The sequence below is a fragment of the Ranitomeya imitator genome, unplaced genomic scaffold, assembly GCF_032444005.1.
Source record: "Ranitomeya imitator isolate aRanImi1 unplaced genomic scaffold, aRanImi1.pri SCAFFOLD_1302, whole genome shotgun sequence".
Lineage (NCBI taxonomy): Eukaryota > Metazoa > Chordata > Amphibia > Anura > Dendrobatidae > Ranitomeya > Ranitomeya imitator.
The window spans coordinates 1-25,690 of record NW_027194515.1 but is presented as its reverse complement, the minus strand read 5'-3'; the positions used below and the strand labels follow the sequence as shown (position 1 = coordinate 25,690).

The 25,690-nt window shown below is 38.1% G+C and overlaps 33 non-coding genes across 33 annotated transcripts; all 33 read right to left on the bottom strand.

Annotated features, from left to right (window-relative positions):
- Positions 1-3: 3 nt before the first annotated feature.
- On the bottom strand, positions 4-96 carry TRNAI-UAU (transfer RNA isoleucine (anticodon UAU)). Its single transcript is given in 2 exon segments — positions 4-39; positions 59-96. It is a non-coding gene; the product is annotated as a tRNA-Ile (tRNA).
- Positions 97-948: 852 nt separating this feature from the next.
- Positions 949-1,021, bottom strand: TRNAR-CCU (transfer RNA arginine (anticodon CCU)). Its single transcript has one exon. It is a non-coding gene; the product is annotated as a tRNA-Arg (tRNA).
- Positions 1,022-1,468: 447 nt separating this feature from the next.
- TRNAI-UAU (transfer RNA isoleucine (anticodon UAU)) lies at positions 1,469-1,561 on the bottom strand. The gene is given in 2 exon segments: positions 1,469-1,504; positions 1,524-1,561. It is a non-coding gene; the product is annotated as a tRNA-Ile (tRNA).
- An 852-nt stretch (positions 1,562-2,413) lies between these two features.
- On the bottom strand, positions 2,414-2,486 carry TRNAR-CCU (transfer RNA arginine (anticodon CCU)). The gene has a single exon. It is a non-coding gene; the product is annotated as a tRNA-Arg (tRNA).
- A 447-nt stretch (positions 2,487-2,933) lies between these two features.
- On the bottom strand, positions 2,934-3,026 carry TRNAI-UAU (transfer RNA isoleucine (anticodon UAU)). The gene is given in 2 exon segments: positions 2,934-2,969; positions 2,989-3,026. It is a non-coding gene; the product is annotated as a tRNA-Ile (tRNA).
- Positions 3,027-3,877: 851 nt separating this feature from the next.
- On the bottom strand, positions 3,878-3,950 carry TRNAR-CCU (transfer RNA arginine (anticodon CCU)). The gene has a single exon. It is a non-coding gene; the product is annotated as a tRNA-Arg (tRNA).
- Positions 3,951-4,397: 447 nt separating this feature from the next.
- On the bottom strand, positions 4,398-4,490 carry TRNAI-UAU (transfer RNA isoleucine (anticodon UAU)). The gene is given in 2 exon segments: positions 4,398-4,433; positions 4,453-4,490. It is a non-coding gene; the product is annotated as a tRNA-Ile (tRNA).
- Positions 4,491-5,342: 852 nt separating this feature from the next.
- On the bottom strand, positions 5,343-5,415 carry TRNAR-CCU (transfer RNA arginine (anticodon CCU)). The gene has a single exon. It is a non-coding gene; the product is annotated as a tRNA-Arg (tRNA).
- A 447-nt stretch (positions 5,416-5,862) lies between these two features.
- Positions 5,863-5,955, bottom strand: TRNAI-UAU (transfer RNA isoleucine (anticodon UAU)). Its single transcript is given in 2 exon segments — positions 5,863-5,898; positions 5,918-5,955. It is a non-coding gene; the product is annotated as a tRNA-Ile (tRNA).
- Positions 5,956-7,327: 1,372 nt separating this feature from the next.
- TRNAI-UAU (transfer RNA isoleucine (anticodon UAU)) lies at positions 7,328-7,420 on the bottom strand. The gene is given in 2 exon segments: positions 7,328-7,363; positions 7,383-7,420. It is a non-coding gene; the product is annotated as a tRNA-Ile (tRNA).
- Positions 7,421-8,792: 1,372 nt separating this feature from the next.
- On the bottom strand, positions 8,793-8,885 carry TRNAI-UAU (transfer RNA isoleucine (anticodon UAU)). The gene is given in 2 exon segments: positions 8,793-8,828; positions 8,848-8,885. It is a non-coding gene; the product is annotated as a tRNA-Ile (tRNA).
- An 852-nt stretch (positions 8,886-9,737) lies between these two features.
- Positions 9,738-9,810, bottom strand: TRNAR-CCU (transfer RNA arginine (anticodon CCU)). Its single transcript has one exon. It is a non-coding gene; the product is annotated as a tRNA-Arg (tRNA).
- Positions 9,811-10,257: 447 nt separating this feature from the next.
- Positions 10,258-10,350, bottom strand: TRNAI-UAU (transfer RNA isoleucine (anticodon UAU)). Its single transcript is given in 2 exon segments — positions 10,258-10,293; positions 10,313-10,350. It is a non-coding gene; the product is annotated as a tRNA-Ile (tRNA).
- An 852-nt stretch (positions 10,351-11,202) lies between these two features.
- TRNAR-CCU (transfer RNA arginine (anticodon CCU)) lies at positions 11,203-11,275 on the bottom strand. The gene has a single exon. It is a non-coding gene; the product is annotated as a tRNA-Arg (tRNA).
- Positions 11,276-11,722: 447 nt separating this feature from the next.
- On the bottom strand, positions 11,723-11,815 carry TRNAI-UAU (transfer RNA isoleucine (anticodon UAU)). Its single transcript is given in 2 exon segments — positions 11,723-11,758; positions 11,778-11,815. It is a non-coding gene; the product is annotated as a tRNA-Ile (tRNA).
- Positions 11,816-12,667: 852 nt separating this feature from the next.
- TRNAR-CCU (transfer RNA arginine (anticodon CCU)) lies at positions 12,668-12,740 on the bottom strand. The gene has a single exon. It is a non-coding gene; the product is annotated as a tRNA-Arg (tRNA).
- A 447-nt stretch (positions 12,741-13,187) lies between these two features.
- TRNAI-UAU (transfer RNA isoleucine (anticodon UAU)) lies at positions 13,188-13,280 on the bottom strand. Its single transcript is given in 2 exon segments — positions 13,188-13,223; positions 13,243-13,280. It is a non-coding gene; the product is annotated as a tRNA-Ile (tRNA).
- An 853-nt stretch (positions 13,281-14,133) lies between these two features.
- Positions 14,134-14,206, bottom strand: TRNAR-CCU (transfer RNA arginine (anticodon CCU)). The gene has a single exon. It is a non-coding gene; the product is annotated as a tRNA-Arg (tRNA).
- Positions 14,207-14,653: 447 nt separating this feature from the next.
- On the bottom strand, positions 14,654-14,746 carry TRNAI-UAU (transfer RNA isoleucine (anticodon UAU)). Its single transcript is given in 2 exon segments — positions 14,654-14,689; positions 14,709-14,746. It is a non-coding gene; the product is annotated as a tRNA-Ile (tRNA).
- An 852-nt stretch (positions 14,747-15,598) lies between these two features.
- Positions 15,599-15,671, bottom strand: TRNAR-CCU (transfer RNA arginine (anticodon CCU)). The gene has a single exon. It is a non-coding gene; the product is annotated as a tRNA-Arg (tRNA).
- A 447-nt stretch (positions 15,672-16,118) lies between these two features.
- Positions 16,119-16,211, bottom strand: TRNAI-UAU (transfer RNA isoleucine (anticodon UAU)). Its single transcript is given in 2 exon segments — positions 16,119-16,154; positions 16,174-16,211. It is a non-coding gene; the product is annotated as a tRNA-Ile (tRNA).
- Positions 16,212-17,063: 852 nt separating this feature from the next.
- On the bottom strand, positions 17,064-17,136 carry TRNAR-CCU (transfer RNA arginine (anticodon CCU)). The gene has a single exon. It is a non-coding gene; the product is annotated as a tRNA-Arg (tRNA).
- A 447-nt stretch (positions 17,137-17,583) lies between these two features.
- Positions 17,584-17,676, bottom strand: TRNAI-UAU (transfer RNA isoleucine (anticodon UAU)). Its single transcript is given in 2 exon segments — positions 17,584-17,619; positions 17,639-17,676. It is a non-coding gene; the product is annotated as a tRNA-Ile (tRNA).
- An 852-nt stretch (positions 17,677-18,528) lies between these two features.
- On the bottom strand, positions 18,529-18,601 carry TRNAR-CCU (transfer RNA arginine (anticodon CCU)). The gene has a single exon. It is a non-coding gene; the product is annotated as a tRNA-Arg (tRNA).
- A 447-nt stretch (positions 18,602-19,048) lies between these two features.
- TRNAI-UAU (transfer RNA isoleucine (anticodon UAU)) lies at positions 19,049-19,141 on the bottom strand. Its single transcript is given in 2 exon segments — positions 19,049-19,084; positions 19,104-19,141. It is a non-coding gene; the product is annotated as a tRNA-Ile (tRNA).
- An 852-nt stretch (positions 19,142-19,993) lies between these two features.
- Positions 19,994-20,066, bottom strand: TRNAR-CCU (transfer RNA arginine (anticodon CCU)). Its single transcript has one exon. It is a non-coding gene; the product is annotated as a tRNA-Arg (tRNA).
- A 447-nt stretch (positions 20,067-20,513) lies between these two features.
- TRNAI-UAU (transfer RNA isoleucine (anticodon UAU)) lies at positions 20,514-20,606 on the bottom strand. Its single transcript is given in 2 exon segments — positions 20,514-20,549; positions 20,569-20,606. It is a non-coding gene; the product is annotated as a tRNA-Ile (tRNA).
- Positions 20,607-21,458: 852 nt separating this feature from the next.
- TRNAR-CCU (transfer RNA arginine (anticodon CCU)) lies at positions 21,459-21,531 on the bottom strand. The gene has a single exon. It is a non-coding gene; the product is annotated as a tRNA-Arg (tRNA).
- A 447-nt stretch (positions 21,532-21,978) lies between these two features.
- Positions 21,979-22,071, bottom strand: TRNAI-UAU (transfer RNA isoleucine (anticodon UAU)). Its single transcript is given in 2 exon segments — positions 21,979-22,014; positions 22,034-22,071. It is a non-coding gene; the product is annotated as a tRNA-Ile (tRNA).
- An 852-nt stretch (positions 22,072-22,923) lies between these two features.
- TRNAR-CCU (transfer RNA arginine (anticodon CCU)) lies at positions 22,924-22,996 on the bottom strand. Its single transcript has one exon. It is a non-coding gene; the product is annotated as a tRNA-Arg (tRNA).
- A 447-nt stretch (positions 22,997-23,443) lies between these two features.
- On the bottom strand, positions 23,444-23,536 carry TRNAI-UAU (transfer RNA isoleucine (anticodon UAU)). The gene is given in 2 exon segments: positions 23,444-23,479; positions 23,499-23,536. It is a non-coding gene; the product is annotated as a tRNA-Ile (tRNA).
- Positions 23,537-24,388: 852 nt separating this feature from the next.
- On the bottom strand, positions 24,389-24,461 carry TRNAR-CCU (transfer RNA arginine (anticodon CCU)). The gene has a single exon. It is a non-coding gene; the product is annotated as a tRNA-Arg (tRNA).
- A 447-nt stretch (positions 24,462-24,908) lies between these two features.
- On the bottom strand, positions 24,909-25,001 carry TRNAI-UAU (transfer RNA isoleucine (anticodon UAU)). Its single transcript is given in 2 exon segments — positions 24,909-24,944; positions 24,964-25,001. It is a non-coding gene; the product is annotated as a tRNA-Ile (tRNA).
- Positions 25,002-25,690: the final 689 nt, after the last annotated feature.

The window sequence follows — 25,690 nt, the reverse complement described above, 5'->3', positions numbered from 1 at the left end:
GAATGCTCCAGGTGAGGGTCGAACTCACAACCTCGGCATCACTCGACAGTTACTGCTTTATAAGTACCGCGCGCTGACCGATTGCGCCACTGGAGCCGACTGGGCACACCCCCTACGACATACATTCTATAAGAAAAAAAAAATGAAATGGGATAGTTCTTCAGAAAATTAATGATTGCTTACAACAGGTTTCTAAGATTTTATTATAATGTTTGACAATATATATTTTACCATATCACGATCTTTATTAAAAATGAAAATGAGAAATTTAGACACTGGACGCCGGGTCATTTTAGACTCAAACATCCTGTTTTTTTTTGGATCTGGAAATGCGCACGTACATTTGCTGCAATGAACAGACATTGACGATATAAAAAATTCTTCTGAATTCAGGGGCTGCAGGGTCATCTGTGACATCACCTTTTGTGATTCCTAGATCCTGTGTTAACAGCTGCGTACAGAGGTGTTGTCAGTCTTTGTAACCATACCTCTGATATTTAGGAGAACGGCAGGATGTTTGAGTCCAAAATGTTCCCAATGGCCAGGGTAAAAATTGAAAGATTACTCTCATTTTGTTTTGTAAGAAAGAACATGATATGAAAAAAAGAACATTGTCCAAAATGTTTCAAAAACCGTTTACATTTTTTCAATTATAATTTTTTTCTTTTGATCTTTGCAAATATTGTGTGGTTGAAAGCATAACCATATCTTAGAAAATATACTCTTTGTTATTTGGGTCATAAATGAAGATAAGATGAAAACAATTAAGATGCAATATTTTTCCGCCACACAATTGCGTGTTAACGCTTCTCTCAGTACATGGAAAGGATCGTTGTAAAGGGTAGAGGTTTGCAAGAACTAATTTACGAAGAAACAAGACAAGGAGAACGGTTTACACATGCACCATCAAACTTCCATGAGAAGCTGTCGGAAAGGGAAATCAACAAGCACCCCAGATGGGACTTGAACCCACAATCCCTGGCTTAGGAGGCCAGTGCCTTATCCATTAGGCCACTGGGGCTTGATGGAGTAGCTTAAAAATCTAGACTTTTTTTGGTTACCACAAGAGTGCAGCACTCAATTTTGATTGAGTTATCACGAACGATCTTGTAAGTTTGAACTCCAAATTGAAACAAACCGTCCGAATGCACATGCATCTTTATTTTACAAGAGAGCCAGGGCTAACTTTGTCGGGTCACTGTACGTTACTAATGCCGATGATGGAAAGTTTATTGGACTACCAGAAGCCTGAAAAACTAAATAGATAGCTTCCACATTTCCCTTTCAATTATGACACCAGATTACGGTGGGACTCAGTAGACTTGTCCAACCTGCGGCAATTTTTAAAAATACAAAAACTTAAACAACAAATATCTCGTTGAAATTTCTCTCTTAATCTTGGCGCTAGATCATGAACCGTTTCAACGACTTCAGTAGTAAAAAATACAAAACGAAGGCAAGAATAGAATGCTCCAGGTGAGGGTCGAACTCACAACCTCGGCATCACTCGACAGTTACTGCTTTATAAGTACCGCGCGCTGACCGATTGCGCCACTGGAGCCGACTGGGCACACCCCCTACGACATACATTCTATAAGAAAAAAAAAATGAAATGGGATAGTTCTTCAGAAAATTAATGATTGCTTACAACAGGTTTCTAAGATTTTATTATAATGTTTGACAATATATATTTTACCATATCACGATCTTTATTAAAAATGAAAATGAGAAATTTAGACACTGGACGCCGGGTCATTTTAGACTCAAACATCCTGTTTTTTTTTGGATCTGGAAATGCGCACGTACATTTGCTGCAATGAACAGACATTGACGATATAAAAAATTCTTCTGAATTCAGGGGCTGCAGGGTCATCTGTGACATCACCTTTTGTGATTCCTAGATCCTGTGTTAACAGCTGCGTACAGAGGTGTTGTCAGTCTTTGTAACCATACCTCTGATATTTAGGAGAACGGCAGGATGTTTGAGTCCAAAATGTTCCCAATGGCCAGGGTAAAAATTGAAAGATTACTCTCATTTTGTTTTGTAAGAAAGAACATGATATGAAAAAAAGAACATTGTCCAAAATGTTTCAAAAACCGTTTACATTTTTTCAATTATAATTTTTTTCTTTTGATCTTTGCAAATATTGTGTGGTTGAAAGCATAACCATATCTTAGAAAATATACTCTTTGTTATTTGGGTCATAAATGAAGATAAGATGAAAACAATTAAGATGCAATATTTTTCCGCCACACAATTGCGTGTTAACGCTTCTCTCAGTACATGGAAAGGATCGTTGTAAAGGGTAGAGGTTTGCAAGAACTAATTTACGAAGAAACAAGACAAGGAGAACGGTTTACACATGCACCATCAAACTTCCATGAGAAGCTGTCGGAAAGGGAAATCAACAAGCACCCCAGATGGGACTTGAACCCACAATCCCTGGCTTAGGAGGCCAGTGCCTTATCCATTAGGCCACTGGGGCTTGATGGAGTAGCTTAAAAATCTAGACTTTTTTTGGTTACCACAAGAGTGCAGCACTCAATTTTGATTGAGTTATCACGAACGATCTTGTAAGTTTGAACTCCAAATTGAAACAAACCGTCCGAATGCACATGCATCTTTATTTTACAAGAGAGCCAGGGCTAACTTTGTCGGGTCACTGTACGTTACTAATGCCGATGATGGAAAGTTTATTGGACTACCAGAAGCCTGAAAAACTAAATAGATAGCTTCCACATTTCCCTTTCAATTATGACACCAGATTACGGTGGGACTCAGTAGACTTGTCCAACCTGCGGCAATTTTTAAAAATACAAAAACTTAAACAACAAATATCTCGTTGAAATTTCTCTCTTAATCTTGGCGCTAGATCATGAACCGTTTCAACGACTTCAGTAGTAAAAAATACAAAACGAAGGCAAGAATAGAATGCTCCAGGTGAGGGTCGAACTCACAACCTCGGCATCACTCGACAGTTACTGCTTTATAAGTACCGCGCGCTGACCGATTGCGCCACTGGAGCCGACTGGGCACACCCCCTACGACATACATTCTATAAGAAAAAAAAATGAAATGGGATAGTTCTTCAGAAAATTAATGATTGCTTACAACAGGTTTCTAAGATTTTATTATAATGTTTGACAATATATATTTTACCATATCACGATCTTTATTAAAAATGAAAATGAGAAATTTAGACACTGGACGCCGGGTCATTTTAGACTCAAACATCCTGGTTTTTTTTGGATCTGGAAATGCGCACGTACATTTGCTGCAATGAACAGACATTGACGATATAAAAAATTCTTCTGAATTCAGGGGCTGCAGGGTCATCTGTGACATCACCTTTTGTGATTCCTAGATCCTGTGTTAACAGCTGCGTACAGAGGTGTTGTCAGTCTTTGTAACCATACCTCTGATATTTAGGAGAACGGCAGGATGTTTGAGTCCAAAATGTTCCCAATGGCCAGGGTAAAAATTGAAAGATTACTCTCATTTTGTTTTGTAAGAAAGAACATGATATGAAAAAAAGAACATTGTCCAAAATGTTTCAAAAACCGTTTACATTTTTTCAATTATAATTTTTTTCTTTTGATCTTTGCAAATATTGTGTGGTTGAAAGCATAACCATATCTTAGAAAATATACTCTTTGTTATTTGGGTCATAAATGAAGATAAGATGAAAACAATTAAGATGCAATATTTTTCCGCCACACAATTGCGTGTTAACGCTTCTCTCAGTACATGGAAAGGATCGTTGTAAAGGGTAGAGGTTTGCAAGAACTAATTTACGAAGAAACAAGACAAGGAGAACGGTTTACACATGCACCATCAAACTTCCATGAGAAGCTGTCGGAAAGGGAAATCAACAAGCACCCCAGATGGGACTTGAACCCACAATCCCTGGCTTAGGAGGCCAGTGCCTTATCCATTAGGCCACTGGGGCTTGATGGAGTAGCTTAAAAATCTAGACTTTTTTTGGTTACCACAAGAGTGCAGCACTCAATTTTGATTGAGTTATCACGAACGATCTTGTAAGTTTGAACTCCAAATTGAAACAAACCGTCCGAATGCACATGCATCTTTATTTTACAAGAGAGCCAGGGCTAACTTTGTCGGGTCACTGTACGTTACTAATGCCGATGATGGAAAGTTTATTGGACTACCAGAAGCCTGAAAAACTAAATAGATAGCTTCCACATTTCCCTTTCAATTATGACACCAGATTACGGTGGGACTCAGTAGACTTGTCCAACCTGCGGCAATTTTTAAAAATACAAAAACTTAAACAACAAATATCTCGTTGAAATTTCTCTCTTAATCTTGGCGCTAGATCATGAACCGTTTCAACGACTTCAGTAGTAAAAAATACAAAACGAAGGCAAGAATAGAATGCTCCAGGTGAGGGTCGAACTCACAACCTCGGCATCACTCGACAGTTACTGCTTTATAAGTACCGCGCGCTGACCGATTGCGCCACTGGAGCCGACTGGGCACACCCCCTACGACATACATTCTATAAGAAAAAAAAAATGAAATGGGATAGTTCTTCAGAAAATTAATGATTGCTTACAACAGGTTTCTAAGATTTTATTATAATGTTTGACAATATATATTTTACCATATCACGATCTTTATTAAAAATGAAAATGAGAAATTTAGACACTGGACGCCGGGTCATTTTAGACTCAAACATCCTGTTTTTTTTTGGATCTGGAAATGCGCACGTACATTTGCTGCAATGAACAGACATTGACGATATAAAAAATTCTTCTGAATTCAGGGGCTGCAGGGTCATCTGTGACATCACCTTTTGTGATTCCTAGATCCTGTGTTAACAGCTGCGTACAGAGGTGTTGTCAGTCTTTGTAACCATACCTCTGATATTTAGGAGAACGGCAGGATGTTTGAGTCCAAAATGTTCCCAATGGCCAGGGTAAAAATTGAAAGATTACTCTCATTTTGTTTTGTAAGAAAGAACATGATATGAAAAAAAGAACATTGTCCAAAATGTTTCAAAAACCGTTTACATTTTTTCAATTATAATTTTTTTCTTTTGATCTTTGCAAATATTGTGTGGTTGAAAGCATAACCATATCTTAGAAAATATACTCTTTGTTATTTGGGTCATAAATGAAGATAAGATGAAAACAATTAAGATGCAATATTTTTCCGCCACACAATTGCGTGTTAACGCTTCTCTCAGTACATGGAAAGGATCGTTGTAAAGGGTAGAGGTTTGCAAGAACTAATTTACGAAGAAACAAGACAAGGAGAACGGTTTACACATGCACCATCAAACTTCCATGAGAAGCTGTCGGAAAGGGAAATCAACAAGCACCCCAGATGGGACTTGAACCCACAATCCCTGGCTTAGGAGGCCAGTGCCTTATCCATTAGGCCACTGGGGCTTGATGGAGTAGCTTAAAAATCTAGACTTTTTTTGGTTACCACAAGAGTGCAGCACTCAATTTTGATTGAGTTATCACGAACGATCTTGTAAGTTTGAACTCCAAATTGAAACAAACCGTCCGAATGCACATGCATCTTTATTTTACAAGAGAGCCAGGGCTAACTTTGTCGGGTCACTTTACGTTACTAATGCCGATGATGGAAAGTTTATTGGACTACCAGAAGCCTGAAAAACTAAATAGATAGCTTCCACATTTCCCTTTCAATTATGACACCAGATTACGGTGGGACTCAGTAGACTTGTCCAACCTGCGGCAATTTTTAAAAATACAAAAACTTAAACAACAAATATCTCGTTGAAATTTCTCTCTTAATCTTGGCGCTAGATCATGAACCGTTTCAACGACTTCAGTAGTAAAAAATACAAAACGAAGGCAAGAATAGAATGCTCCAGGTGAGGGTCGAACTCACAACCTCGGCATCACTTGACAGTTACTGCTTTATAAGTACCGCGCGCTGACCGATTGCGCCACTGGAGCCGAGGGGGCACACCCCCTACGACATACATTCTATAAGAAAAAAAAAATGAAATGGGATAGTTCTTCAGAAAATTAATGATTGCTTACAACAGGTTTCTAAGATTTTATTATAATGTTTGACAATATATATTTTACCATATCACGATCTTTATTAAAAATGAAAATGAGAAATTTAGACACTGGACGCCGGGTCATTTTAGACTCAAACATCCTGTTTTTTTTTGGATCTGGAAATGCGCACGTACATTTGCTGCAATGAACAGACATTGACGATATAAAAAATTCTTCTGAATTCAGGGGCTGCAGGGTCATCTGTGACATCACCTTTTGTGATTCCTAGATCCTGTGTTAACAGCTGCGTACAGAGGTGTTGTCAGTCTTTGTAACCATACCTCTGATATTTAGGAGAACGGCAGGATGTTTGAGTCCAAAATGTTCCCAATGGCCAGGGTAAAAATTGAAAGATTACTCTCATTTTGTTTTGTAAGAAAGAACATGATATGAAAAAAAGAACATTGTCCAAAATGTTTCAAAAACCGTTTACATTTTTTCAATTATAATTTTTTTCTTTTGATCTTTGCAAATATTGTGTGGTTGAAAGCATAACCATATCTTAGAAAATATACTCTTTGTTATTTGGGTCATAAATGAAGATAAGATGAAAACAATTAAGATGCAATATTTTTCCGCCACACAATTGCGTGTTAACGCTTCTCTCAGTACATGGAAAGGATCGTTGTAAAGGGTAGAGGTTTGCAAGAACTAATTTACGAAGAAACAAGACAAGGAGAACGGTTTACACATGCACCATCAAACTTCCATGAGAAGCTGTCGGAAAGGGAAATCAACAAGCACCCCAGATGGGACTTGAACCCACAATCCCCGGCTTAGGAGGCCAGTGCCTTATCCATTAGGCCACTGGGGCTTGATGGAGTAGCTTAAAAATCTAGACTTTTTTTGGTTACCACAAGAGTGCAGCACTCAATTTTGATTGAGTTATCACGAACGATCTTGTAAGTTTGAACTCCAAATTGAAACAAACCGTCCGAATGCACATGCATCTTTATTTTACAAGAGAGCCAGGGCTAACTTTGTCGGGTCACTTTACGTTACTAATGCCGATGATGGAAAGTTTATTGGACTACCAGAAGCCTGAAAAACTAAATAGATAGCTTCCACATTTCCCTTTCAATTATGACACCAGATTACGGTGGGACTCAGTAGACTTGTCCAACCTGCGGCAATTTTTAAAAATACAAAAACTTAAACAACAAATATCTCGTTGAAATTTCTCTCTTAATCTTGGCGCTAGATCATGAACCGTTTCAACGACTTCAGTAGTAAAAAATACAAAACGAAGGCAAGAATAGAATGCTCCAGGTGAGGGTCGAACTCACAACCTCGGCATCACTTGACAGTTACTGCTTTATAAGTACCGCGCGCTGACCGATTGCGCCACTGGAGCCGAGGGGGCACACCCCCTACGACATACATTCTATAAGAAAAAAAAAATGAAATGGGATAGTTCTTCAGAAAATTAATGATTGCTTACAACAGGTTTCTAAGATTTTATTATAATGTTTGACAATATATATTTTACCATATCACGATCTTTATTAAAAATGAAAATGAGAAATTTAGACACTGGACGCCGGGTCATTTTAGACTCAAACATCCTGTTTTTTTTTGGATCTGGAAATGCGCACGTACATTTGCTGCAATGAACAGACATTGACGATATAAAAAATTCTTCTGAATTCAGGGGCTGCAGGGTCATCTGTGACATCACCTTTTGTGATTCCTAGATCCTGTGTTAACAGCTGCGTACAGAGGTGTTGTCAGTCTTTGTAACCATACCTCTGATATTTAGGAGAACGGCAGGATGTTTGAGTCCAAAATGTTCCCAATGGCCAGGGTAAAAATTGAAAGATTACTCTCATTTTGTTTTGTAAGAAAGAACATGATATGAAAAAAAGAACATTGTCCAAAATGTTTCAAAAACCGTTTACATTTTTTCAATTATAATTTTTTTCTTTTGATCTTTGCAAATATTGTGTGGTTGAAAGCATAACCATATCTTAGAAAATATACTCTTTGTTATTTGGGTCATAAATGAAGATAAGATGAAAACAATTAAGATGCAATATTTTTCCGCCACACAATTGCGTGTTAACGCTTCTCTCAGTACATGGAAAGGATCGTTGTAAAGGGTAGAGGTTTGCAAGAACTAATTTACGAAGAAACAAGACAAGGAGAACGGTTTACACATGCACCATCAAACTTCCATGAGAAGCTGTCGGAAAGGGAAATCAACAAGCACCCCAGATGGGACTTGAACCCACAATCCCCGGCTTAGGAGGCCAGTGCCTTATCCATTAGGCCACTGGGGCTTGATGGAGTAGCTTAAAAATCTAGACTTTTTTTGGTTACCACAAGAGTGCAGCACTCAATTTTGATTGAGTTATCACGAACGATCTTGTAAGTTTGAACTCCAAATTGAAACAAACCGTCCGAATGCACATGCATCTTTATTTTACAAGAGAGCCAGGGCTAACTTTGTCGGGTCACTGTACGTTACTAATGCCGATGATGGAAAGTTTATTGGACTACCAGAAGCCTGAAAAACTAAATAGATAGCTTCCACATTTCCCTTTCAATTATGACACCAGATTACGGTGGGACTCAGTAGACTTGTCCAACCTGCGGCAATTTTTAAAAATACAAAAACTTAAACAACAAATATCTCGTTGAAATTTCTCTCTTAATCTTGGCGCTAGATCATGAACCGTTTCAACGACTTCAGTAGTAAAAAATACAAAACGAAGGCAAGAATAGAATGCTCCAGGTGAGGGTCGAACTCACAACCTCGGCATCACTCGACAGTTACTGCTTTATAAGTACCGCGCGCTGACCGATTGCGCCACTGGAGCCGACTGGGCACACCCCCTACGACATACATTCTATAAGAAAAAAAAAATGAAATGGGATAGTTCTTCAGAAAATTAATGATTGCTTACAACAGGTTTCTAAGATTTTATTATAATGTTTGACAATATATATTTTACCATATCACGATCTTTATTAAAAATGAAAATGAGAAATTTAGACACTGGACGCCGGGTCATTTTAGACTCAAACATCCTGTTTTTTTTTGGATCTGGAAATGCGCACGTACATTTGCTGCAATGAACAGACATTGACGATATAAAAAATTCTTCTGAATTCAGGGGCTGCAGGGTCATCTGTGACATCACCTTTTGTGATTCCTAGATCCTGTGTTAACAGCTGCGTACAGAGGTGTTGTCAGTCTTTGTAACCATACCTCTGATATTTAGGAGAACGGCAGGATGTTTGAGTCCAAAATGTTCCCAATGGCCAGGGTAAAAATTGAAAGATTACTCTCATTTTGTTTTGTAAGAAAGAACATGATATGAAAAAAAGAACATTGTCCAAAATGTTTCAAAAACCGTTTACATTTTTTCAATTATAATTTTTTTCTTTTGATCTTTGCAAATATTGTGTGGTTGAAAGCATAACCATATCTTAGAAAATATACTCTTTGTTATTTGGGTCATAAATGAAGATAAGATGAAAACAATTAAGATGCAATATTTTTCCGCCACACAATTGCGTGTTAACGCTTCTCTCAGTACATGGAAAGGATCGTTGTAAAGGGTAGAGGTTTGCAAGAACTAATTTACGAAGAAACAAGACAAGGAGAACGGTTTACACATGCACCATCAAACTTCCATGAGAAGCTGTCGGAAAGGGAAATCAACAAGCACCCCAGATGGGACTTGAACCCACAATCCCTGGCTTAGGAGGCCAGTGCCTTATCCATTAGGCCACTGGGGCTTGATGGAGTAGCTTAAAAATCTAGACTTTTTTTGGTTACCACAAGAGTGCAGCACTCAATTTTGATTGAGTTATCACGAACGATCTTGTAAGTTTGAACTCCAAATTGAAACAAACCGTCCGAATGCACATGCATCTTTATTTTACAAGAGAGCCAGGGCTAACTTTGTCGGGTCACTGTACGTTACTAATGCCGATGATGGAAAGTTTATTGGACTACCAGAAGCCTGAAAAACTAAATAGATAGCTTCCACATTTCCCTTTCAATTATGACACCAGATTACGGTGGGACTCAGTAGACTTGTCCAACCTGCGGCAATTTTTAAAAATACAAAAACTTAAACAACAAATATCTCGTTGAAATTTCTCTCTTAATCTTGGCGCTAGATCATGAACCGTTTCAACGACTTCAGTAGTAAAAAATACAAAACGAAGGCAAGAATAGAATGCTCCAGGTGAGGGTCGAACTCACAACCTCGGCATCACTCGACAGTTACTGCTTTATAAGTACCGCGCGCTGACCGATTGCGCCACTGGAGCCGACTGGGCACACCCCCTACGACATACATTCTATAAGAAAAAAAAAATGAAATGGGATAGTTCTTCAGAAAATTAATGATTGCTTACAACAGGTTTCTAAGATTTTATTATAATGTTTGACAATATATATTTTACCATATCACGATCTTTATTAAAAATGAAAATGAGAAATTTAGACACTGGACGCCGGGTCATTTTAGACTCAAACATCCTGTTTTTTTTTGGATCTGGAAATGCGCACGTACATTTGCTGCAATGAACAGACATTGACGATATAAAAAATTCTTCTGAATTCAGGGGCTGCAGGGTCATCTGTGACATCACCTTTTGTGATTCCTAGATCCTGTGTTAACAGCTGCGTACAGAGGTGTTGTCAGTCTTTGTAACCATACCTCTGATATTTAGGAGAACGGCAGGATGTTTGAGTCCAAAATGTTCCCAATGGCCAGGGTAAAAATTGAAAGATTACTCTCATTTTGTTTTGTAAGAAAGAAAATGATATGAAAAAAAGAACATTGTCCAAAATGTTTCAAAAACCGTTTACATTTTTTCAATTATAATTTTTTTCTTTTGATCTTTGCAAATATTGTGTGGTTGAAAGCATAACCATATCTTAGAAAATATACTCTTTGTTATTTGGGTCATAAATGAAGATAAGATGAAAACAATTAAGATGCAATATTTTTCCGCCACACAATTGCGTGTTAACGCTTCTCTCAGTACATGGAAAGGATCGTTGTAAAGGGTAGAGGTTTGCAAGAACTAATTTACGAAGAAACAAGACAAGGAGAACGGTTTACACATGCACCATCAAACTTCCATGAGAAGCTGTCGGAAAGGGAAATCAACAAGCACCCCAGATGGGACTTGAACCCACAATCCCTGGCTTAGGAGGCCAGTGCCTTATCCATTAGGCCACTGGGGCTTGATGGAGTAGCTTAAAAATCTAGACTTTTTTTGGTTACCACAAGAGTGCAGCACTCAATTTTGATTGAGTTATCACGAACGATCTTGTAAGTTTGAACTCCAAATTGAAACAAACCGTCCGAATGCACATGCATCTTTATTTTACAAGAGAGCCAGGGCTAACTTTGTCGGGTCACTGTACGTTACTAATGCCGATGATGGAAAGTTTATTGGACTACCAGAAGCCTGAAAAACTAAATAGATAGCTTCCACATTTCCCTTTCAATTATGACACCAGATTACGGTGGGACTCAGTAGACTTGTCCAACCTGCGGCAATTTTTAAAAATACAAAAACTTAAACAACAAATATCTCGTTGAAATTTCTCTCTTAATCTTGGCGCTAGATCATGAACCGTTTCAACGACTTCAGTAGTAAAAAATACAAAACGAAGGCAAGAATAGAATGCTCCAGGTGAGGGTCGAACTCACAACCTCGGCATCACTCGACAGTTACTGCTTTATAAGTACCGCGCGCTGACCGATTGCGCCACTGGAGCCGACTGGGCACACCCCCTACGACATACATTCTATAAGAAAAAAAAAATGAAATGGGATAGTTCTTCAGAAAATTAATGATTGCTTACAACAGGTTTCTAAGATTTTATTATAATGTTTGACAATATATATTTTACCATATCACGATCTTTATTAAAAATGAAAATGAGAAATTTAGACACTGGACGCCGGGTCATTTTAGACTCAAACATCCTGTTTTTTTTTGGATCTGGAAATGCGCACGTACATTTGCTGCAATGAACAGACATTGACGATATAAAAAATTCTTCTGAATTCAGGGGCTGCAGGGTCATCTGTGACATCACCTTTTGTGATTCCTAGATCCTGTGTTAACAGCTGCGTACAGAGGTGTTGTCAGTCTTTGTAACCATACCTCTGATATTTAGGAGAACGGCAGGATGTTTGAGTCCAAAATGTTCCCAATGGCCAGGGTAAAAATTGAAAGATTACTCTCATTTTGTTTTGTAAGAAAGAACATGATATGAAAAAAAGAACATTGTCCAAAATGTTTCAAAAACCGTTTACATTTTTTCAATTATAATTTTTTTCTTTTGATCTTTGCAAATATTGTGTGGTTGAAAGCATAACCATATCTTAGAAAATATACTCTTTGTTATTTGGGTCATAAATGAAGATAAGATGAAAACAATTAAGATGCAATATTTTTCCGCCACACAATTGCGTGTTAACGCTTCTCTCAGTACATGGAAAGGATCGTTGTAAAGGGTAGAGGTTTGCAAGAACTAATTTACGAAGAAACAAGACAAGGAGAACGGTTTACACATGCACCATCAAACTTCCATGAGAAGCTGTCGGAAAGGGAAATCAACAAGCACCCCAGATGGGACTTGAACCCACAATCCCTGGCTTAGGAGGCCAGTGCCTTATCCATTAGGCCACTGGGGCTTGATGGAGTAGCTTAAAAATCTAGACTTTTTTTGGTTACCACAAGAGTGCAGCACTCAATTTTGATTGAGTTATCACGAACGATCTTGTAAGTTTGAACTCCAAATTGAAACAAACCGTCCGAATGCACATGCATCTTTATTTTACAAGAGAGCCAGGGCTAACTTTGTCGGGTCACTGTACGTTACTAATGCCGATGATGGAAAGTTTATTGGACTACCAGAAGCCTGAAAAACTAAATAGATAGCTTCCACATTTCCCTTTCAATTATGACACCAGATTACGGTGGGACTCAGTAGACTTGTCCAACCTGCGGCAATTTTTAAAAATACAAAAACTTAAACAACAAATATCTCGTTGAAATTTCTCTCTTAATCTTGGCGCTAGATCATGAACCGTTTCAACGACTTCAGTAGTAAAAAATACAAAACGAAGGCAAGAATAGAATGCTCCAGGTGAGGGTCGAACTCACAACCTCGGCATCACTCGACAGTTACTGCTTTATAAGTACCGCGCGCTGACCGATTGCGCCACTGGAGCCGACTGGGCACACCCCCCTACGACATACATTCTATAAGAAAAAAAAAATGAAATGGGATAGTTCTTCAGAAAATTAATGATTGCTTACAACAGGTTTCTAAGATTTTATTATAATGTTTGACAATATATATTTTACCATATCACGATCTTTATTAAAAATGAAAATGAGAAATTTAGACACTGGACGCCGGGTCATTTTAGACTCAAACATCCTGTTTTTTTTTGGATCTGGAAATGCGCACGTACATTTGCTGCAATGAACAGACATTGACGATATAAAAAATTCTTCTGAATTCAGGGGCTGCAGGGTCATCTGTGACATCACCTTTTGTGATTCCTAGATCCTGTGTTAACAGCTGCGTACAGAGGTGTTGTCAGTCTTTGTAACCATACCTCTGATATTTAGGAGAACGGCAGGATGTTTGAGTCCAAAATGTTCCCAATGGCCAGGGTAAAAATTGAAAGATTACTCTCATTTTGTTTTGTAAGAAAGAACATGATATGAAAAAAAGAACATTGTCCAAAATGTTTCAAAAACCGTTTACATTTTTTCAATTATAATTTTTTTCTTTTGATCTTTGCAAATATTGTGTGGTTGAAAGCATAACCATATCTTAGAAAATATACTCTTTGTTATTTGGGTCATAAATGAAGATAAGATGAAAACAATTAAGATGCAATATTTTTCCGCCACACAATTGCGTGTTAACGCTTCTCTCAGTACATGGAAAGGATCGTTGTAAAGGGTAGAGGTTTGCAAGAACTAATTTACGAAGAAACAAGACAAGGAGAACGGTTTACACATGCACCATCAAACTTCCATGAGAAGCTGTCGGAAAGGGAAATCAACAAGCACCCCAGATGGGACTTGAACCCACAATCCCTGGCTTAGGAGGCCAGTGCCTTATCCATTAGGCCACTGGGGCTTGATGGAGTAGCTTAAAAATCTAGACTTTTTTTGGTTACCACAAGAGTGCAGCACTCAATTTTGATTGAGTTATCACGAACGATCTTGTAAGTTTGAACTCCAAATTGAAACAAACCGTCCGAATGCACATGCATCTTTATTTTACAAGAGAGCCAGGGCTAACTTTGTCGGGTCACTGTACGTTACTAATGCCGATGATGGAAAGTTTATTGGACTACCAGAAGCCTGAAAAACTAAATAGATAGCTTCCACATTTCCCTTTCAATTATGACACCAGATTACGGTGGGACTCAGTAGACTTGTCCAACCTGCGGCAATTTTTAAAAATACAAAAACTTAAACAACAAATATCTCGTTGAAATTTCTCTCTTAATCTTGGCGCTAGATCATGAACCGTTTCAACGACTTCAGTAGTAAAAAATACAAAACGAAGGCAAGAATAGAATGCTCCAGGTGAGGGTCGAACTCACAACCTCGGCATCACTCGACAGTTACTGCTTTATAAGTACCGCGCGCTGACCGATTGCGCCACTGGAGCCGACTGGGCACACCCCCTACGACATACATTCTATAAGAAAAAAAAAATGAAATGGGATAGTTCTTCAGAAAATTAATGATTGCTTACAACAGGTTTCTAAGATTTTATTATAATGTTTGACAATATATATTTTACCATATCACGATCTTTATTAAAAATGAAAATGAGAAATTTAGACACTGGACGCCGGGTCATTTTAGACTCAAACATCCTGTTTTTTTTTGGATCTGGAAATGCGCACGTACATTTGCTGCAATGAGCAGACATTGACGATATAAAAAATTCTTCTGAATTCAGGGGCTGCAGGGTCATCTGTGACATCACCTTTTGTGATTCCTAGATCCTGTGTTAACAGCTGCGTACAGAGGTGTTGTCAGTCTTTGTAACCATACCTCTGATATTTAGGAGAACGGCAGGATGTTTGAGTCCAAAATGTTCCCAATGGCCAGGGTAAAAATTGAAAGATTACTCTCATTTTGTTTTGTAAGAAAGAACATGATATGAAAAAAAGAACATTGTCCAAAATGTTTCAAAAACCGTTTACATTTTTTCAATTATAATTTTTTTCTTTTGATCTTTGCAAATATTGTGTGGTTGAAAGCATAACCATATCTTAGAAAATATACTCTTTGTTATTTGGGTCATAAATGAAGATAAGATGAAAACAATTAAGATGCAATATTTTTCCGCCACACAATTGCGTGTTAACGCTTCTCTCAGTACATGGAAAGGATCGTTGTAAAGGGTAGAGGTTTGCAAGAACTAATTTACGAAGAAACAAGACAAGGAGAACGGTTTACACATGCACCATCAAACTTCCATGAGAAGCTGTCGGAAAGGGAAATCAACAAGCACCCCAGATGGGACTTGAACCCACAATCCCTGGCTTAGGAGGCCAGTGCCTTATCCATTAGGCCACTGGGGCTTGATGGAGTAGCTTAAAAATCTAGACTTTTTTTGGTTACCACAAGAGTGCAGCACTCAATTTTGATTGAGTTATCACGAACGATCTTGTAAGTTTGAACTCCAAATTGAAACAAACCGTCCGAATGCACATGCATCTTTATTTTACAAGAGAGCCAGGGCTAACTTTGTCGGGTCACTGTACGTTACTAATGCCGATGATGGAAAGTTTATTGGACTACCAGAAGCCTGAAAAACTAAATAGATAGCTTCCACATTTCCCTTTCAATTATGACACCAGATTACGGTGGGACTCAGTAGACTTGTCCAACCTGCGGCAATTTTTAAAAATACAAAAACTTAAACAACAAATATCTCGTTGAAATTTCTCTCTTAATCTTGGCGCTAGATCATGAACCGTTTCAACGACTTCAGTAGTAAAAAATACAAAACGAAGGCAAGAATAGAATGCTCCAGGTGAGGGTCGAACTCACAACCTCGGCATCACTCGACAGTTACTGCTTTATAAGTACCGCGCGCTGACCGATTGCGCCACTGGAGCCGACTGGGCACACCCCCTACGACATACATTCTATAAGAAAAAAAAAATGAAATGGGATAGTTCTTCAGAAAATTAATGATTGCTTACAACAGGTTTCTAAGATTTTATTATAATGTTTGACAATATATATTTTACCATATCACGATCTTTATTAAAAATGAAAATGAGAAATTTAGACACTGGACGCCGGGTCATTTTAGACTCAAACATCCTGTTTTTTTTTGGATCTGGAAATGCGCACGTACATTTGCTGCAATGAGCAGACATTGACGATATAAAAAATTCTTCTGAATTCAGGGGCTGCAGGGTCATCTGTGACATCACCTTTTGTGATTCCTAGATCCTGTGTTAACAGCTGCGTACAGAGGTGTTGTCAGTCTTTGTAACCATACCTCTGATATTTAGGAGAACGGCAGGATGTTTGAGTCCAAAATGTTCCCAATGGCCAGGGTAAAAATTGAAAGATTACTCTCATTTTGTTTTGTAAGAAAGAACATGATATGAAAAAAAGAACATTGTCCAAAATGTTTCAAAAACCGTTTACATTTTTTCAATTATAATTTTTTTCTTTTGATCTTTGCAAATATTGTGTGGTTGAAAGCATAACCATATCTTAGAAATTATACTCTTTGTTATTTGGGTCATAAATGAAGATAAGATGAAAACAATTAAGATGCAATATTTTTCCGCCACACAATTGCGTGTTAACGCTTCTCTCAGTACATGGAAAGGATCGTTGTAAAGGGTAGAGGTTTGCAAGAACTAATTTACGAAGAAACAAGACAAGGAGAACGGTTTACACATGCACCATCAAACTTCCATGAGAAGCTGTCGGAAAGGGAAATCAACAAGCACCCCAGATGGGACTTGAACCCACAATCCCTGGCTTAGGAGGCCAGTGCCTTATCCATTAGGCCACTGGGGCTTGATGGAGTAGCTTAAAAATCTAGACTTTTTTTGGTTACCACAAGAGTGCAGCACTCAATTTTGATTGAGTTATCACGAACGATCTTGTAAGTTTGAACTCCAAATTGAAACAAACCGTCCGAATGCACATGCATCTTTATTTTACAAGAGAGCCAGGGCTAACTTTGTCGGGTCACTGTACGTTACTAATGCCGATGATGGAAAGTTTATTGGACTACCAGAAGCCTGAAAAACTAAATAGATAGCTTCCACATTTCCCTTTCAATTATGACACCAGATTACGGTGGGACTCAGTAGACTTGTCCAACCTGCGGCAATTTTTAAAAATACAAAAACTTAAACAACAAATATCTCGTTGAAATTTCTCTCTTAATCTTGGCGCTAGATCATGAACCGTTTCAACGACTTCAGTAGTAAAAAATACAAAACGAAGGCAAGAATAGAATGCTCCAGGTGAGGGTCGAACTCACAACCTCGGCATCACTCGACAGTTACTGCTTTATAAGTACCGCGCGCTGACCGATTGCGCCACTGGAGCCGACTGGGCACACCCCCTACGACATACATTCTATAAGAAAAAAAAAATGAAATGGGATAGTTCTTCAGAAAATTAATGATTGCTTACAACAGGTTTCTAAGATTTTATTATAATGTTTGACAATATATATTTTACCATATCACGATCTTTATTAAAAATGAAAATGAGAAATTTAGACACTGGACGCCGGGTCATTTTAGACTCAAACATCCTGTTTTTTTTTGGATCTGGAAATGCGCACGTACATTTGCTGCAATGAGCAGACATTGACGATATAAAAAATTCTTCTGAATTCAGGGGCTGCAGGGTCATCTGTGACATCACCTTTTGTGATTCCTAGATCCTGTGTTAACAGCTGCGTACAGAGGTGTTGTCAGTCTTTGTAACCATACCTCTGATATTTAGGAGAACGGCAGGATGTTTGAGTCCAAAATGTTCCCAATGGCCAGGGTAAAAATTGAAAGATTACTCTCATTTTGTTTTGTAAGAAAGAACATGATATGAAAAAAAGAACATTGTCCAAAATGTTTCAAAAACCGTTTACATTTTTTCAATTATAATTTTTTTCTTTTGATCTTTGCAAATATTGTGTGGTTGAAAGCATAACCATATCTTAGAAAATATACTCTTTGTTATTTGGGTCATAAATGAAGATAAGATGAAAACAATTAAGATGCAATATTTTTCCGCCACACAATTGCGTGTTAACGCTTCTCTCAGTACATGGAAAGGATCGTTGTAAAGGGTAGAGGTTTGCAAGAACTAATTTACGAAGAAACAAGACGAGGAGAACGGTTTACACATGCACCATCAAACTTCCATGAGAAGCTGTCGGAAAGGGAAATCAACAAGCACCCCAGATGGGACTTGAACCCACAATCCCTGGCTTAGGAGGCCAGTGCCTTATCCATTAGGCCACTGGGGCTTGATGGAGTAGCTTAAAAATCTAGACTTTTTTTGGTTACCACAAGAGTGCAGCACTCAATTTTGATTGAGTTATCACGAACGATCTTGTAAGTTTGAACTCCAAATTGAAACAAACCGTCCGAATGCACATGCATCTTTATTTTACAAGAGAGCCAGGGCTAACTTTGTCGGGTCACTGTACGTTACTAATGCCGATGATGGAAAGTTTATTGGACTACCAGAAGCCTGAAAAACTAAATAGATAGCTTCCACATTTCCCTTTCAATTATGACACCAGATTACGGTGGGACTCAGTAGACTTGTCCAACCTGCGGCAATTTTTAAAAATACAAAAACTTAAACAACAAATATCTCGTTGAAATTTCTCTCTTAATCTTGGCGCTAGATCATGAACCGTTTCAACGACTTCAGTAGTAAAAAATACAAAACGAAGGCAAGAATAGAATGCTCCAGGTGAGGGTCGAACTCACAACCTCGGCATCACTCGACAGTTACTGCTTTATAAGTACCGCGCGCTGACCGATTGCGCCACTGGAGCCGACTGGGCACACCCCCTACGACATACATTCTATAAGAAAAAAAAAATGAAATGGGATAGTTCTTCAGAAAATTAATGATTGCTTACAACAGGTTTCTAAGATTTTATTATAATGTTTGACAATATATATTTTACCATATCACGATCTTTATTAAAAATGAAAATGAGAAATTTAGACACTGGACGCCGGGTCATTTTAGACTCAAACATCCTGTTTTTTTTTGGATCTGGAAATGCGCACGTACATTTGCTGCAATGAGCAGACATTGACGATATAAAAAATTCTTCTGAATTCAGGGGCTGCAGGGTCATCTGTGACATCACCTTTTGTGATTCCTAGATCCTGTGTTAACAGCTGCGTACAGAGGTGTTGTCAGTCTTTGTAACCATACCTCTGATATTTAGGAGAACGGCAGGATGTTTGAGTCCAAAATGTTCCCAATGGCCAGGGTAAAAATTGAAAGATTACTCTCATTTTGTTTTGTAAGAAAGAACATGATATGAAAAAAAGAACATTGTCCAAAATGTTTCAAAAACCGTTTACATTTTTTCAATTATAATTTTTTTCTTTTGATCTTTGCAAATATTGTGTGGTTGAAAGCATAACCATATCTTAGAAAATATACTCTTTGTTATTTGGGTCATAAATGAAGATAAGATGAAAACAATTAAGATGCAATATTTTTCCGCCACACAATTGCGTGTTAACGCTTCTCTCAGTACATGGAAAGGATCGTTGTAAAGGGTAGAGGTTTGCAAGAACTAATTTACGAAGAAACAAGACAAGGAGAACGGTTTACACATGCACCATCAAACTTCCATGAGAAGCTGTCGGAAAGGGAAATCAACAAGCACCCCAGATGGGACTTGAACCCACAATCCCTGGCTTAGGAGGCCAGTGCCTTATCCATTAGGCCACTGGGGCTTGATGGAGTAGCTTAAAAATCTAGACTTTTTTTGGTTACCACAAGAGTGCAGCACTCAATTTTGATTGAGTTATCACGAACGATCTTGTAAGTTTGAACTCCAAATTGAAACAAACCGTCCGAATGCACATGCATCTTTATTTTACAAGAGAGCCAGGGCTAACTTTGTCGGGTCACTGTACGTTACTAATGCCGATGATGGAAAGTTTATTGGACTACCAGAAGCCTGAAAAACTAAATAGATAGCTTCCACATTTCCCTTTCAATTATGACACCAGATTACGGTGGGACTCAGTAGACTTGTCCAACCTGCGGCAATTTTTAAAAATACAAAAACTTAAACAACAAATATCTCGTTGAAATTTCTCTCTTAATCTTGGCGCTAGATCATGAACCGTTTCAACGACTTCAGTAGTAAAAAATACAAAACGAAGGCAAGAATAGAATGCTCCAGGTGAGGGTCGAACTCACAACCTCGGCATCACTCGACAGTTACTGCTTTATAAGTACCGCGCGCTGACCGATTGCGCCACTGGAGCCGACTGGGCACACCCCCTACGACATACATTCTATAAGAAAAAAAAAATGAAATGGGATAGTTCTTCAGAAAATTAATGATTGCTTACAACAGGTTTCTAAGATTTTATTATAATGTTTGACAATATATATTTTACCATATCACGATCTTTATTAAAAATGAAAATGAGAAATTTAGACACTGGACGCCGGGTCATTTTAGACTCAAACATCCTGTTTTTTTTTGGATCTGGAAATGCGCACGTACATTTGCTGCAATGAGCAGACATTGACGATATAAAAAATTCTTCTGAATTCAGGGGCTGCAGGGTCATCTGTGACATCACCTTTTGTGATTCCTAGATCCTGTGTTAACAGCTGCGTACAGAGGTGTTGTCAGTCTTTGTAACCATACCTCTGATATTTAGGAGAACGGCAGGATGTTTGAGTCCAAAATGTTCCCAATGGCCAGGGTAAAAATTGAAAGATTACTCTCATTTTGTTTTGTAAGAAAGAACATGATATGAAAAAAAGAACATTGTCCAAAATGTTTCAAAAACCGTTTACATTTTTTCAATTATAATTTTTTTCTTTTGATCTTTGCAAATATTGTGTGGTTGAAAGCATAACCATATCTTAGAAAATATACTCTTTGTTATTTGGGTCATAAATGAAGATAAGATGAAAACAATTAAGATGCAATATTTTTCCGCCACACAATTGCGTGTTAACGCTTCTCTCAGTACATGGAAAGGATCGTTGTAAAGGGTAGAGGTTTGCAAGAACTAATTTACGAAGAAACAAGACGAGGAGAACGGTTTACACATGCACCATCAAACTTCCATGAGAAGCTGTCGGAAAGGGAAATCAACAAGCACCCCAGATGGGACTTGAACCCACAATCCCTGGCTTAGGAGGCCAGTGCCTTATCCATTAGGCCACTGGGGCTTGATGGAGTAGCTTAAAAATCTAGACTTTTTTTGGTTACCACAAGAGTGCAGCACTCAATTTTGATTGAGTTATCACGAACGATCTTGTAAGTTTGAACTCCAAATTGAAACAAACCGTCCGAATGCACATGCATCTTTATTTTACAAGAGAGCCAGGGCTAACTTTGTCGGGTCACTGTACGTTACTAATGCCGATGATGGAAAGTTTATTGGACTACCAGAAGCCTGAAAAACTAAATAGATAGCTTCCACATTTCCCTTTCAATTATGACACCAGATTACGGTGGGACTCAGTAGACTTGTCCAACCTGCGGCAATTTTTAAAAATACAAAAACTTAAACAACAAATATCTCGTTGAAATTTCTCTCTTAATCTTGGCGCTAGATCATGAACCGTTTCAACGACTTCAGTAGTAAAAAATACAAAACGAAGGCAAGAATAGAATGCTCCAGGTGAGGGTCGAACTCACAACCTCGGCATCACTCGACAGTTACTGCTTTATAAGTACCGCGCGCTGACCGATTGCGCCACTGGAGCCGACTGGGCACACCCCCTACGACATACATTCTATAAGAAAAAAAAAATGAAATGGGATAGTTCTTCAGAAAATTAATGATTGCTTACAACAGGTTTCTAAGATTTTATTATAATGTTTGACAATATATATTTTACCATATCACGATCTTTATTAAAAATGAAAATGAGAAATTTAGACACTGGACGCCGGGTCATTTTAGACTCAAACATCCTGTTTTTTTTTGGATCTGGAAATGCGCACGTACATTTGCTGCAATGAGCAGACATTGACGATATAAAAAATTCTTCTGAATTCAGGGGCTGCAGGGTCATCTGTGACATCACCTTTTGTGATTCCTAGATCCTGTGTTAACAGCTGCGTACAGAGGTGTTGTCAGTCTTTGTAACCATACCTCTGATATTTAGGAGAACGGCAGGATGTTTGAGTCCAAAATGTTCCCAATGGCCAGGGTAAAAATTGAAAGATTACTCTCATTTTGTTTTGTAAGAAAGAACATGATATGAAAAAAAGAACATTGTCCAAAATGTTTCAAAAACCGTTTACATTTTTTCAATTATAATTTTTTTCTTTTGATCTTTGCAAATATTGTGTGGTTGAAAGCATAACCATATCTTAGAAAATATACTCTTTGTTATTTGGGTCATAAATGAAGATAAGATGAAAACAATTAAGATGCAATATTTTTCCGCCACACAATTGCGTGTTAACGCTTCTCTCAGTACATGGAAAGGATCGTTGTAAAGGGTAGAGGTTTGCAAGAACTAATTTACGAAGAAACAAGACAAGGAGAACGGTTTACACATGCACCATCAAACTTCCATGAGAAGCTGTCGGAAAGGGAAATCAACAAGCACCCCAGATGGGACTTGAACCCACAATCCCTGGCTTAGGAGGCCAGTGCCTTATCCATTAGGCCACTGGGGCTTGATGGAGTAGCTTAAAAATCTAGACTTTTTTTGGTTACCACAAGAGTGCAGCACTCAATTTTGATTGAGTTATCACGAACGATCTTGTAAGTTTGAACTCCAAATTGAAACAAACCGTCCGAATGCACATGCATCTTTATTTTACAAGAGAGCCAGGGCTAACTTTGTCGGGTCACTGTACGTTACTAATGCCGATGATGGAAAGTTTATTGGACTACCAGAAGCCTGAAAAACTAAATAGATAGCTTCCACATTTCCCTTTCAATTATGACACCAGATTACGGTGGGACTCAGTAGACTTGTCCAACCTGCGGCAATTTTTAAAAATACAAAAACTTAAACAACAAATATCTCGTTGAAATTTCTCTCTTAATCTTGGCGCTAGATCATGAACCGTTTCAACGACTTCAGTAGTAAAAAATACAAAACGAAGGCAAGAATAGAATGCTCCAGGTGAGGGTCGAACTCACAACCTCGGCATCACTCGACAGTTACTGCTTTATAAGTACCGCGCGCTGACCGATTGCGCCACTGGAGCCGACTGGGCACACCCCCTACGACATACATTCTATAAGAAAAAAAAAATGAAATGGGATAGTTCTTCAGAAAATTAATGATTGCTTACAACAGGTTTCTAAGATTTTATTATAATGTTTGACAATATATATTTTACCATATCACGATCTTTATTAAAAATGAAAATGAGAAATTTAGACACTGGACGCCGGGTCATTTTAGACTCAAACATCCTGTTTTTTTTTGGATCTGGAAATGCGCACGTACATTTGCTGCAATGAGCAGACATTGACGATATAAAAAATTCTTCTGAATTCAGGGGCTGCAGGGTCATCTGTGACATCACCTTTTGTGATTCCTAGATCCTGTGTTAACAGCTGCGTACAGAGGTGTTGTCAGTCTTTGTAACCATACCTCTGATATTTAGGAGAACGGCAGGATGTTTGAGTCCAAAATGTTCCCAATGGCCAGGGTAAAAATTGAAAGATTACTCTCATTTTGTTTTGTAAGAAAGAACATGATATGAAAAAAAGAACATTGTCCAAAATGTTTCAAAAACCGTTTACATTTTTTCAATTATAATTTTTTTCTTTTGATCTTTGCAAATATTGTGTGGTTGAAAGCATAACCATATCTTAGAAATTATACTCTTTGTTATTTGGGTCATAAATGAAGATAAGATGAAAACAATTAAGATGCAATATTTTTCCGCCACACAATTGCGTGTTAACGCTTCTCTCAGTACATGGAAAGGATCGTTGTAAAGGGTAGAGGTTTGCAAGAACTAATTTACGAAGAAACAAGACAAGGAGAACGGTTTACACATGCACCATCAAACTTCCATGAGAAGCTGTCGGAAAGGGAAATCAACAAGCACCCCAGATGGGACTTGAACCCACAATCCCTGGCTTAGGAGGCCAGTGCCTTATCCATTAGGCCACTGGGGCTTGATGGAGTAGCTTAAAAATCTAGACTTTTTTTGGTTACCACAAGAGTGCAGCACTCAATTTTGATTGAGTTATCACGAACGATCTTGTAAGTTTGAACTCCAAATTGAAACAAACCGTCCGAATGCACATGCATCTTTATTTTACAAGAGAGCCAGGGCTAACTTTGTCGGGTCACTGTACGTTACTAATGCCGATGATGGAAAGTTTATTGGACTACCAGAAGCCTGAAAAACTAAATAGATAGCTTCCACATTTCCCTTTCAATTATGACACCAGATTACGGTGGGACTCAGTAGACTTGTCCAACCTGCGGCAATTTTTAAAAATACAAAAACTTAAACAACAAATATCTCGTTGAAATTTCTCTCTTAATCTTGGCGCTAGATCATGAACCGTTTCAACGACTTCAGTAGTAAAAAATACAAAACGAAGGCAAGAATAGAATGCTCCAGGTGAGGGTCGAACTCACAACCTCGGCATCACTCGACAGTTACTGCTTTATAAGTACCGCGCGCTGACCGATTGCGCCACTGGAGCCGACTGGGCACACCCCCTACGACATACATTCTATAAGAAAAAAAAAATGAAATGGGATAGTTCTTCAGAAAATTAATGATTGCTTACAACAGGTTTCTAAGATTTTATTATAATGTTTGACAATATATATTTTACCATATCACGATCTTTATTAAAAATGAAAATGAGAAATTTAGACACTGGACGCCGGGTCATTTTAGACTCAAACATCCTGTTTTTTTTTGGATCTGGAAATGCGCACGTACATTTGCTGCAATGAGCAGACATTGACGATATAAAAAATTCTTCTGAATTCAGGGGCTGCAGGGTCATCTGTGACATCACCTTTTGTGATTCCTAGATCCTGTGTTAACAGCTGCGTACAGAGGTGTTGTCAGTCTTTGTAACCATACCTCTGATATTTAGGAGAACGGCAGGATGTTTGAGTCCAAAATGTTCCCAATGGCCAGGGTAAAAATTGAAAGATTACTCTCATTTTGTTTTGTAAGAAAGAACATGATATGAAAAAAAGAACATTGTCCAAAATGTTTCAAAAACCGTTTACATTTTTTCAATTATAATTTTTTTCTTTTGATCTTTGCAAATATTGTGTGGTTGAAAGCATAACCATATCTTAGAAAATATACTCTTTGTTATTTGGGTCATAAATGAAGATAAGATGAAAACAATTAAGATGCAATATTTTTCCG